Below are 12,667 nucleotides of genomic sequence, written 5' to 3'. Positions count from 1 at the left end.
CAGTTTATCTGATCTACTCAATATTGTGTAAATGTACATCAGTGATTCCAGCAGTAAGGTTCTTGATGACTAGGTGTGTCAATGTCTAGCTGGGAATCCTCTACTAGTAAATGTATACATTATATGAAGCTGCTCATTTTCAAGCCATTTTTATTCTTGACACAAAGATTTTCTTTGAGGTGCAGTCCTCTTGGCTCGCACTTACTCATTAATCTTGCGGTTGTCAGCTTAGTAGCTTGCTACTGGTCAGGTCAGGTCAAATACAATGTGAAACCCTATGGTTCAGTTAACATTACAGCTTAAACGCTGGATTGAAGTGAACCTATAGGTTACACTACATTTCTAAAGTAATATTACCAAGGTGGGTGCTTTATTAGAAATTGCTCCGACTTTGCTGTGTTTAACTTTCTACATTTCTGCAGATGTGCCATGGAATGTTATGGCGTAGGAACGTAACTCTAGATTAGCAAATTCTACATTTAATTACAAGGATTTTATTGATAACCTGTCAGGAGAGGTCATCAATATCATATCGGTGGTGGTCCGACACCTGGCTCATCCAGTCATCAATTTGCATCACCCATGATGGCCAGATGTATGTGATGTACAGAGCTAGAGCACCATCACGATCCTCAGTATGTGGCGATCTTGATCCACAAGTCGGGTCCTATTCACTTTTATAGTAGTTGAACTGCAATCCTCGAGAACGCCACTCTACAATGGGCAGCGCTATCTATCTCTCTTCGGGCCTCAGTATTGTTTCAGAGAGTCTTCCGAATCTGGGGTGCCTTTCATTACATTTTAGGAATGGATTTAAAAAAGAGAGGAATATTGTCTACTTTAAAGGGAACCTGTCAGCAGGTTTTTGCTATATAATCTGAGAGAATGACGTAGAGGCAGAGACCATGATTCGACTGATGTATCACTTGCTGGGCTGATTGCTGTCATTCTGATACAAACACAGTTTTAACTGCTGCAGATCTAGCAGTGCTCAAAAGCTGAGCTCTGTATAATCCCGTCCACACCACTGATTGGCATCTGTGTACACTGTCCGAAATAAGAAAGTAGGAGGACTAGGAGGCACAAGTCACTTAGTCATGCGGTGATAATCTCCTGCTAATAATACACTGCTTTTCGTGAAACATTTTCACAGTCTAGTAAAGAAGCTGAATGATGCTTTAGCCCAGGGGTGGGGAATCTTTTTTTCTGCGAAGGTTCATTTGGATATTTATTCCATCCTTCGGGGGCCGTACAAACTCTGGCCACAAAGTACATCCTGACTCTGGCACTGGTTTCAGAACGTAATACTTCATTGCATGCCCTTCAGTGTTCAGTAGTGAACACTGCCGTGTATCTGCTAACAGAGCAAGAAGAAATTAATGAGCTGGTTGTAATCAAAATACACCTCCCTGCCCAAGAATGCGGTCCCTGAGAATCTGCTCGGAGGGCATCATGAAAGGTCATTGAGGGCCGTAAATGGCTCTGGGGCCTGAGGTTCCCCACCCCTGTTTTAGCCAATCGTTAAGCCATCTCAACCGACTCTCCCATACACAGGAGCACTAGCTCTGCAGAGCGCTCTTGTGTTTTCTATTATAATGCGGCCAGTTGACTCTCCGGGTGGCAACTTATATCGCGGAGAACAATCGACAGTCCAAAATCAGACATGCGCCATCGACATCTCCCCCAACCACCACTTGGTCGGCACCCTTATTCATATTAGACCATCTGCCAAATCCATTGATATCGGCAACTTCGGCGAACACTAGTCTAATGTGTATGGCGGCATTAATAATAATAATAATAATAATAATAATAATTTTATTTATATAGCGTCAACATATTCCGCAGCGCTTTACAACTTATAGAGGGGATTTGTACAGACAATAGACATTACAGCATAACAAAAATCACAGTTCAAAACAGATACCAGGAGGAATGAGGGCCCTGCTCGCAAGCTTACAATCTATGAGGAAAAGGGGAGACACGAGAGGTGGATGGTAACAATTGCTTTCGTTGTTCGGATCAGCCATAGTGTAAGGCTCGGGTGTTCATGTAAAGCTGCATGAACCAGTTAACTGCTTAAATATGTAACAGTACAGACACAGAGGCTATTAACTGCATAAAGTGTATGAGAACATGATGAGAGGAACCTGATTATGGTTTAAGTTTTTTTTTTTTTTTTTTAATGGGCCACACAGGGATAGTTAGGTTAATGCGTTGAGGCGGTAGGCCAGTCTGAGCAAATGCATTTTTAGGGCACGCTTAAAACTGTGGGGATTAATCGTATTAACCGGGGTAGTGCATTCCAAAAGAATTGGCGCAGCACGTGTAAAGTCTTGGAGACGGGAGTGGGAGGTTCTGATTATTGAGGATGTTAACCTCAGGTCATTAGCAGAACGGAGAGCACGGGTAGGGTGGTAGACTGAGACCAGAGAGGAGATGTAGGGTGGTGCTGAGCCATGGAGAGCTTTGTGGATGAGGGTAGTAGTTTGTATTGGATTCTGGAGTGGATGGGTAGCCAGTGTAATGACTGGCACAAGGTAGAGGCATCGGTGTAATGGTTGTGGGTACATTCTCATTGGCGGCAAATTCAGCATATTTTCTGTAGAAAAAGTGCATGCAGAATATTACAACAGCATTGTGGATGATAATTCCTAAAATCTCATCCACACAAAGCGTAAAAAAATCTACTGCATAAATTGACCAGAGCTGCAAATCTCCATCAGAGTTTCGTAGACATTTACCAGGTTCAGGATTATCATTTAAGATCAATCTATTACCGCACACTGAAATAAAGTAGTGCAAAATCGATTAGACAGACAAGCTGGGTCTACCCGTTATTGCAATTAAACTGCAGTACCGGATGCAGCTCACAAGCAATAGTGGTGCTGTTTTTAGATATAAAAGCAGGTCCTTTATAATCCCAACAACCTCCTCAAAAGAGAATACAAATAAAATAAAGAATGAGAAACTTTATATGTATAATGCCCCAGTCAAGCTGGTTTTATTGGCAGCCTTTGAAGTACTTTTCCATAAAACTTGTCCCGTTGCTTGCACTAACTCCTGATGAGACGTTTCCCTCCTCGGTTTTCCTCTCGAGCAGAGCATTACTATCACTGCAGTTCAGAAAGCCTCAGGCTGTTAAGAAAATAGGCAGAGAAATCAATAGTCCACTTGTTGAGGATAAGTGAATTAGCCTTGTGTTGAATGTAACAGAGTACCTGAACACTTCAGTGAGCAGGCTTTGTGTTCGGAAAATTGGACAGATTGTCTTGGAGTGGCTGTAATGATGCAGGCCACAGATTAACTATGCTGCGGGAGATGGACGGAGCCACTCATGGCGAGTGCTAACATGGGAAGTTCGGACTTCAGAAAGTGTTTTTGGTTTTTTTTTGGTCTTCGCTGTCGCTACACCGTAAACTGGATTGTATGAACACAACTGGGCGGGAAGCAAATTACATGACCTAAACATTGATACATAGAACTTCAGTACATAAGGGATGAAGGAAGAATTATCTGTACCTCTACACACTCAGACTCTATCTTCTTTATACATTTCTTTTGTCACTTTTGTTTTCTTCTATTTTTTCTCTCTTGTTTTCTTTCTTTTATTCTTTTTCTGGTTTACTTTCTCTCTTTCTATCTCTATTTTCTTTCTTAAAAACTCTTTAATTTATTCTTTCTTTCTCTTTCCTTCCTTCATCCCTTTTCTCCTTTATTCCTTTTTTCTTTCCCTCTTTTATTCCTTTTTACTTTCCCTCCTTCCCTCGTTTTTTCCTTCCCTCCTTCATTCGTTTTTTCCTTCCCTCCTTCATTCGTTTTTTCCTTCCCTCCTTCTTTCCTTCCTTCCCTCCTTCTTTCCTTCCCTATTTCTTTACTTTTTTGCATCCCCCATTCTTTCATTCTTGCCTTCCCTACTTCTCTCCTTCTTGACTTCCCTACTTTCCTTCCCTACTTCTTCTTCCTTCCCTTTTCTTTTTACTTTCCTTTTTACTTTCCTTCTTTCTTTACCTTCTTTTCTTTCCTTTATTTCTTCTCCTCTCCATTTTTTCTATCTATCCAATCTAAAGGCATCCATTCACATGAGAGAGCTCCCAGTCAAACAATCTTTCCACCAGTAATTATCTCCTCCCACAGAAGAACTCTCAGCCCGACTGAGCACTCCTATGTTCTTTATGAGAGAGGCATCTGGCAGCGGCTTGTCTTCAGTAGAAGACAAAGATTGGTTGATGGACGTCCAACAGGAGTTTGGGTCCCCATGCACATTAGACTGTCGGACGATGTTGCCGATATCTTTGATTTTAGGCTTCCTGTGCAGACCTCTCTGATGGAGCTCTGCAGTATGAGTCCTCTAGTATCTCAGTTGGTTTGAGTAGAATGGCTAACTACCACAAATCTTACATTTTTGGATAGCACCTAGTGGTGGTTGTACACCAACCTGTAGAGTTAATCGCATAATTGTCATCTTCCATGAAAAGGAGACATATCCTGGCAGAGCAGGCAACTCTACCAGACGCGCATAAGCCAACCAGGACAATCTGCGAGGCTATTCTCCTCGATGGTTTCCTTTGGTGCCAGGTTACATCATAATTATACTGTGTTCTGACATGCATATACATATAAATATCTGAAGGGCTGTCACCGTGTACAGGGGTCATCCTTATTCTCTTTTGCACATGGAAACACGAGAAACAATGGAATAAAATTGAAACGGAGAAGAGGCAGATTAGATATTAGAAAAAAACTTTTTGACAGTGAGGGTGATCAATGAGTGGAACAGGCTGCCACGAGAGGTGGTGAGTTCTTCAATGGAAGTCTTCGAACAGAGGCTGGACAGACATCTCTCTGAGATGGTTTGGTGCAGGGATGGGGAATCTTTTTTCAGCAAAGGGCCATTTGGATATTTATTCCATCCTTCGGGGGTCGTACAAACTCCACCCACAAAGTGCATCATGACTGTGGCATTGCTTTCAAGACATAATCTTTCACTGCATGCCCTTTAAAGTTCAGTAGTGAACACTGCGTGTGTGTGCTAACAGAGCAAGAAGAAATTAATGAGCTTGTGGCAATCAAAATACAGCTCCTTGCCCAAGAATGCGGTCCCTGAGAATCTGCTCGAGGGCCTGATAAAAGGTCATCGATGGCCGTAAATGGCCCTGGGGTCTGAGGTTCCCCTCCCCTGGTTTAGTGAATCCTGCATTAAGCATGGGATTGGTCACGATGGCCTTGGAGGTCCCTTCCAACTCTAGGATTCTACATATGTACTGGCAGGAAAAGGGCATGACCTTAAAAGGGGGCAGAAATTGGGTTGCTCGATTTAGTACATAAATAGCGAGACCCCAAATTAATAGAACTGCTTTTTCTAGTTAATCTCATCGCTTACCGCGGGAGTGCCTGCTGTTCCACTGCTTACTCTTTGTATAGTGAATTGCAGGTGGTTTAAAGACGAACGAGCAACCTAATTAAAAAATTTAGAGAAATTGGAGGAAATTGGGAGAAAAGATGCTTCTCTAATTAGACATCCTTCCACATCAGCATTTTATCCTATTTTGCATTCATACATCTATAACTGTTGTATTCAATGAAAGAATTAGCAAGACAGAAACATATGGCAGCGTACATCTGCTAAACCTGAGGTAGCTCACACCTTTTTCCCCCCCAAAAAAACATATGCAAGGACTTTTATTATCCAGTTGGTTCTGGGAACACATGTACGCTCCGTTCTTTGTACTGCCTTTGTGTTGCTTAAATCTTTTTTTTGTCCTCCCCCCTTTAACTTTATTTGAAGAGTAATTTTTCAAAAGTGTTATGTAGCAGCGTGGACCAATGCAAGGCGAGATGATTATAGGCGCTCCATTGGTCTTCTACCACGAGACACAAGTGCTTTAAAGGGGTATTATTCCTTACACAACCCACTCTATTTGTACTTTTCAAAGGGCTGCGGTTTGTTGACAGCCCGTTTGCCTTTCTCTCTCTAAATTGGTGTTTAATTGCGAGATACCTGCATTGTCAAATTATTTTAATTGGCATGAAACTGCTTCAAACACCTTGAAAAACTCGTATCGTTGGCATCAAATAACTGTTTGAACAACATCACATTCGAGATGATGTCCTTTTTCTGAAAACAGTGATTTTTATTTAATTTTTTTCATACCTTATGAATATTAAATGGCAAATTATACTGGAAAAAAATGTGCTACTGCAGGTGTGAAATGACTAAACTGAAATGCCCCAATTTTCAGTGGTGCAGAACAAAAGCGGTAATTTTTAAGGGTCGTAGAGCAAAATGGACATGCGATTCAAGGGTTATATGAAAGATCTCATGATCTTGGGGCATCTATTACTTAGATGAGCTAGTGGTTACCTTTGCAAATTGTATGACCCAATCAATTAAGATGCAATTACACTGAGAGATTATTGTGAACGAGCTTTCCTAGGATGGTTGACGATCACCTGATCAGAAAGCAAAACGCTCGTTCATCAGGTGAAATGATTTTAAGCTTGCTTACAAATCATTATTGTCACCAGAGCATCGTCATTGTACAGGAATTGCTTGACAACCTGATTTATTAGCGATCATTCAATGCACATCAGTAATCAAAGTCTGTCCGACATTGGATTATCGGGGGGAAATGAAGGATCCAGCATGCTCAGTTCCAGACTGCCAATCCTTTTGGAGAAAAGGTGCTACCAGAGATGTCTGACAGCAGCTCTCTCATACAGAGCACAAGAGCGCTCAGCTCAAGAGTGCTCCTGTGTATTGGAGAGCCGGCCGAGATGGCTGTTCACTGAACTATTTTTCAGCTGACAGCCATCTAAAACTAAGGGGGATATTTAAAGGGCTTGTCCAGACTTGTGAATCCTCACAGCATACACTGTCAGGATTCTCCAATGCACGCGGTCAGATGATAGCAAGTATGTGATTTGCATACTGCCAACCAAGTTCCGACTAAATGTGGCTAGTGCACATCTAGTCAGCATGTGACCACATTATTTCATCTGTAGAGTGTAGCTGCTGACCATCAGCTGCAACATGAATGCATTCAAGCCAACTTAGCCTGCTGTAATTTACTGCACAGTGGATGGCTTGAAGTGACGCTGAGCAGGATCACACTGTAGCCCTTTCATTCTGTAGATTGGTGTAGATCCAAGAAGTTTTCATGTTCTATTCCATCGACCATGACAGTGGTCTGTGGCCATTATATGGGAGTAAGAGTACCGCCTCTTTCCTGCTAACATCTATGGTTCTTCTAATGATTAGCCGGCCTGGCACTACGTCATATGTAGCACACCTCAATTATGGTGTTGTGCTAGGCCAGCTAATCAAAAGAATGAGCCTCGGATGTAGGTAGGTAAGAAATTGTACTCCCGCTGTCATGCTTAGTCCAGTGACCACTGTCATGGCTGATGGAATACGATGTGTTAAACGTTTCGCACCAACTCTACCTGACACCCATCTAAAATTATCTTTTTGGCCCCTCATCAGTGCAGTTCTTGAGTCTCAGACCTTTAGACACAGATTAAAATTTGACTGACTCTCCTTAAGGAGAGATCTAGGAGAGCTTCACATTGACTACCATGATGGAATTAGCAGAGCATAACATTGACCATGGGGGAAGGATTTGTGTGCCTAGCAGACAAGAATTTCACACAATCTTCCATTAAATATATTTTTTTCTGCAGTGAACAAGATAAAACAGACCCATCCCAACCTCTCGCTGAGTAAGGGTCAAGTGTGGACCTTGGCCTCCCTGCATCTATTCACCAGCTTCTCTTCACCCTGACTTTCAAAGAGAACTGTTATATATGACACGGTAGGACATGCTCGGTCTTCCCGCCGGCTCTTTGAAAGCTCTCTCTATTCAGAACAGCTAAAATAAGTGGAGTTTTCCAGCTTTACTCTTCAGGGATTAGCAGCTGGGAGCAGATACTTTGAGTTTATTTTTTTAAGCGAGAAGTGTTCAATCAAAAGGAGGATTTAGTAGAGAAGGGGAAACTTCTTTGAGGAAAGATTGGAGGACTCTCTAAAGTGCATTTTAAACAACTTATCAAAGGACTGCTCTAATATGAAGAGGCAATATGCAAAGTCAGTTCACATAGATGCAGTGTTTGAAATGGAGACTCCATAGAGTTTTCGAGAGGCTAATGTTACCTTATCCCATTGATGTATTTATGTGTTCAGTCAAAATAGTGCAAGGTATGTTTCTTCTACATGATATTCTGAGGTTCCCTCTACCAAGCTGGATAAACAATCATTGTTTTTACTCATGCCCAAGTGATCAAAGCTAATCCTAGTGGTTTACCTACTGATGAGGCAGGAAACAGCATTGCAGTGGGGCCTAATTCCAAACCGGTTCTTCCTCTTGACACAATTCCCAATTTGGAAATTTAGGAAGGTACTCTGGTTACGGAGTTCCACTTTGATATCAAATTTTCAAGGCCAGTATCTTCAGTAGACCAATTAGCCATTACAGAGGAGAGTTAAATGGGTCGTTCACTTTTTAGTGGAAGGTTCTCCAGAGATTAGTCTGACCTGTCTTGTTGCAAGGTCGCCGATTTTAATCTAAGCTCTAATCTTTTTTAAAACTGAATCACAAGTGTTCAATTTCCCTATAGCACCACCACAGGGGAAATTAAGCATTGCACTGTTCTTACTAAAATTTATGAATAGTCTTTTTAATGCACGGACCTATTTGGTCCTTCAGACCGAGAGATCCTTTTTGTAGCTACCCAGTGCTGTAGTTAGTAGTTGGGAGCCCTTATTGAGGGATCTCTACTCTATTAATGGGCTGTTCTCATATCATATTTTATGGAATTTTGCTTTGATGTTATAACATTAATATATGTAGGGATCCAAGGTCTAGTAAAAGTGCTATATTTTTAAGGGAGTTTTCTCCAGATCTTAACTTTTTACTTATCTACAGTTCAGATCAGTGGGAACCCAACTGCTGGGACCCTGATCATGACAATGTAGGATCCCCCATCTCCTGTTTGAATAGAACGGCAGTCATTCACATTGCCGAACCTTTTGTTGTTTTGGGGACTGCTGGAGATAACTGAGCTCATTGGTGCTGGTCCTATCAGAGGCCAATGGAAGGGGAAGAAAAGGTATCAACCATCATTGCAGTAGCAGAGAAAGTGTGTTGTCACTGAGTTTTTTTTTGTTTTTTGCTGCGAAAACTGGACAGAACGTTTTATAATTCAAAAACTTTCATTTTGTGCTCCAACTCTGCAAAAAGACTTAAAGACCTCCATACATGTTAGAATAATGTTGGCCAAACCCTCCAATATCGAGGGTTCGTCCGACACTCTAATGTGTATTGTGGCGCTGGCTGATTGATTGATGAGGGAGATGTCAGTCGGACATGTCAGCGGCGGAAAATTTGGCTGATTGATTGCCTCTGTGTTTGGGACAGTCGACTAAGATGGTTTACATTCGATTGATTGGCCGAAGCTTTGTTCCACCCACAGCCATCTAATGTGTATGGGGGGCCTTTAATGTACACGTACCCAAACTGGCTCCAGAATAGAGACTGGAGGTGGTACTAGTTACACCAGGTATATTAGCTATATACAGTTACGTCCATATATATTTGGACAGAGACATTTTTCTAATTTTGGATATAGACATTACCACAATGAATTTTAAACAAAACAATTCAGATGCAGTTGAAGTTCAGACTTTCAGCTTTCATTTGAGGGTATCCACATTAAAATTGGATGAAGGGTTTAGGAGTTTCAGCTCCTTAACATGTGCCACCCTGTTTTTACAGACCAAAAGTAATTGGACAATTGACTCCAAGGCTATTTCATGGACAGGTGTGGGCAATCCCTTCGTTATGTAATTCTCAATTAAGCAGATAAAAGGCCTGGAGTTGATTTGAGGTGTGGTGCTTGCATGTGGAAGGTTTTGCTGTGAAGTAAACATGCGGTCAAAGGAGCTCTCCATGCAGGTTAAACAAGCCATCCTTAGGCTGCGAAAACAGAAAAATCACATCCGAGAAATTGCTACAATATTAGGAGTGGCAAAATCTACAGTTTGGTACATCCTGAGAAAGAAAGAAAGCACTGGGGAACTCATCAATGCAAAAAGACCTGGGCGTCCACGGAAGACAACAGTGGTGGATGATCGCAGAATAATCTCCATGGTGAAGAGAAACCCCTTCACAACAGCCAACCAAGTGACCAACACTCTCCCGGAGGTCGGCGTATCAATATCCAAATCTATCATAAAGAGAAGACTGCATGAAAGTAAATACAGAGGGTTCACTGCACGGTGCAAGCCACTCATAAGAATCAAGAATAAAAAGGCTAGACTGGACTTTGCTATAAAACATCTAAAAAAGCCGGCACAGTCCTGGAAGAACATTCTTTGGACAGATGAAACCAAGATCAACCTCTACCAGAATGATGGAAAGAGAAAAGTATGGCGAAGGCGTGGTACAGCTCATGATCCACAGCATACCACATCATCTGTAAAACACGGCGGAGGCAGTGTGATGGCTTGGGCATGCATGGCTGCCAGTGTCACTGGGTCACTAGTGTTTATTGATGATGTGACACAGGACAGAAGCAGACAAATGAATTCTGAGGTATTCAGAGCCATACTGTGCTCAGATCCAGCCAAATGCAGCCAAACTGATCGATCGTTTCATACTACAGATGGACAATGACCCAAAACATAAAGCCAAAGCGACCCAGGAGTTTATTAAAGCAAAGAAGTGGAATATTCTTGAATGGCCAAGTCAGTCACCTGATATCAACCCAATTGAGCATGCATTTCACTTGTTATAGACTAAACTTCAGACAGAAAGGCCCACAAACAAACAGCAACTGAAAACCACCGCAGTGAAGGCCTGGCAGAGCATCAAAAAGGAGGAAAGACAGCGTCTGGTGATGTCCATGAGTTCAAGACTTCAGGCAGTCATTGCCAACAAAGGGGTTTCAACCAAGTATTAGAAATGAACATTTTATTTAAAATTATTGAATCTGTCCAATTACTTTTGGTCCCTTTAAAAACAGGGAGGCACATGTTAAGGAGCTGAAACTCCTAAACTCTTCATCCAATTTTAATGTGGATACCCTCAAATGAAAGCTGAAAGTCTGAACTTCAACTGCATCTGAATTGTTTTGTTTAAAATTCATTGTGGTAATGTCTATAACCAAAATTAGAAAAATGTTGTCTCTGTCCAAATATATATGGATCTAACTGTATGTCCTACGTATAGTCAAATTTTTCACCTGGAAGGGATTCTCTTTGTGTAAACAGGTTGAATAGGGAAAAGTCAATGCCATTAATTAGATTTTCTGTTTGCCTAAATAATAAAATATCTCTTTAAATGGTGAGGAAATAATGAGTTTCTTGGATATAGTCGATTTGGTAATCTTCCATCTTTTCTAGCTTCACTGTAAACTTGAAAGGCACAATGCTCTCTGCCCTAAATCAACAGTATTAACCCCGCAGCTTACATTGTAAGCAAGAAAATAAGAGCGGGAACAATCACCCTCCCTTACATCATCAGAATGCATTTTATTTTGGTTATTCCTTAAGTATCCATAACGCAAACGACCTTTATATAGCAGGAGGTAGCTCCAGTATCTGTAGGAATGTCCGATTGTGATCTCGCGCAGATTGCTGCTTCAGCAAGGTTCTGTTCCTGGTCTCTAGCAAGGTCCTGCTTCAATTTTCAAGGTGTCCTCACTAGGTGCCTGTGACGACTTTTTTTTTTTTTTTTTTAATGGATTCGCTTGATATACCATCCAAATGGAGTACTTTGTGCGTTAATTCAGTTTGTGATAAAGATCCCTTTTACCCTCCTTTTCATAATTCTTTCGACAGATATGAAGTACACTAGAAGGTTACACTTGGCATTTAATTTTTTTTCCCTGATCACAAAGCCTATCCATACAGGAGAATTTAAAAAAAAAGAAAAATTCAATTTCATTACTATTCATGTGTAAGAATATTGAAGGTAGTATACTAAAGAGATAACTATTTCTTCTTCTATCACTGGGAGAACTAATCTATCTTGGAACAAGGAACGCAATTCTTATTTAAAAGATAAAAGGTCATCGGCTGCACCCATTACGATAAAGCTGTAGGTTTCTTATAACGGGGAGGTTAACCTCTCCATTCCCAGATGGCCCTGCAAGGCATTAAAAATGTCAGATATTACGTTTCTTTCTCAAAAAGAATCTCTTGTACCGTTTCTCTCTCTAAAATGTAGTGGCTCCAGTTTTTTGTGTTATTGTCTACAGTGAATATAATTTTTTATTTTTTTTTTACCACTACTATACTACATAAGCTGTAGGTTCCTGTGAAGATCAGTGATGTCCAACTTGTGGCCCCAGAGAAAGGATGTCAAGGTCTCGGCTCCCTTCTTTAAAGGTGTTTTCCGGTCTTGGAAAGCCCCTGTCCCCCCACCACTGCAGTTTGTTTTTAAAAAAATAGTTCTTTACTCACCCTCCCTTGATCCATTGCCGAGTTTCTTCCACTTCTCCCTGTGTCTTTTGTTGGCTGCACTGCTGACATAATGTCAACAGTGCTGCAGCCAGTCATCGAGCCAAGCAGCTATGAATGGCTCGTTTCGGCAGCTTAAGGAGAACCACTGCGGTAAACATATTAGCTCTTCTCCAAGAGAAGGAAAGTACTACATTTCAGAGAAAT

The 12,667-nt window shown here is 41.4% G+C and overlaps 1 protein-coding gene and 1 long non-coding RNA gene across 6 annotated transcripts in view; one reads left to right on the top strand and one right to left on the bottom strand.

The window, feature by feature from the left end:
* WWOX (WW domain containing oxidoreductase) overlaps positions 1–12,667 on the top strand; it is a 1,206,506-nt gene that overhangs the window by 546,767 nt on the left and 647,072 nt on the right. The window lies entirely within an intron of this gene.
* LOC143809742 (uncharacterized) overlaps positions 8,869–12,667 on the bottom strand; it is a 46,375-nt gene continuing 42,576 nt past the window's right edge. The window contains exon 4 of the long non-coding RNA XR_013222429.1: positions 8,869–12,146. This is a non-coding gene — a long non-coding RNA (uncharacterized LOC143809742). The remainder of the gene's footprint in view (positions 12,147–12,667) is intronic.

Source organism: Ranitomeya variabilis, chromosome 2 (genome assembly GCF_051348905.1).
Source record: "Ranitomeya variabilis isolate aRanVar5 chromosome 2, aRanVar5.hap1, whole genome shotgun sequence".
Lineage (NCBI taxonomy): Eukaryota > Metazoa > Chordata > Amphibia > Anura > Dendrobatidae > Ranitomeya > Ranitomeya variabilis.
Note: the sequence above shows the minus strand (reverse complement) of the source record. Positions and strands in the feature narration are given on the sequence as shown.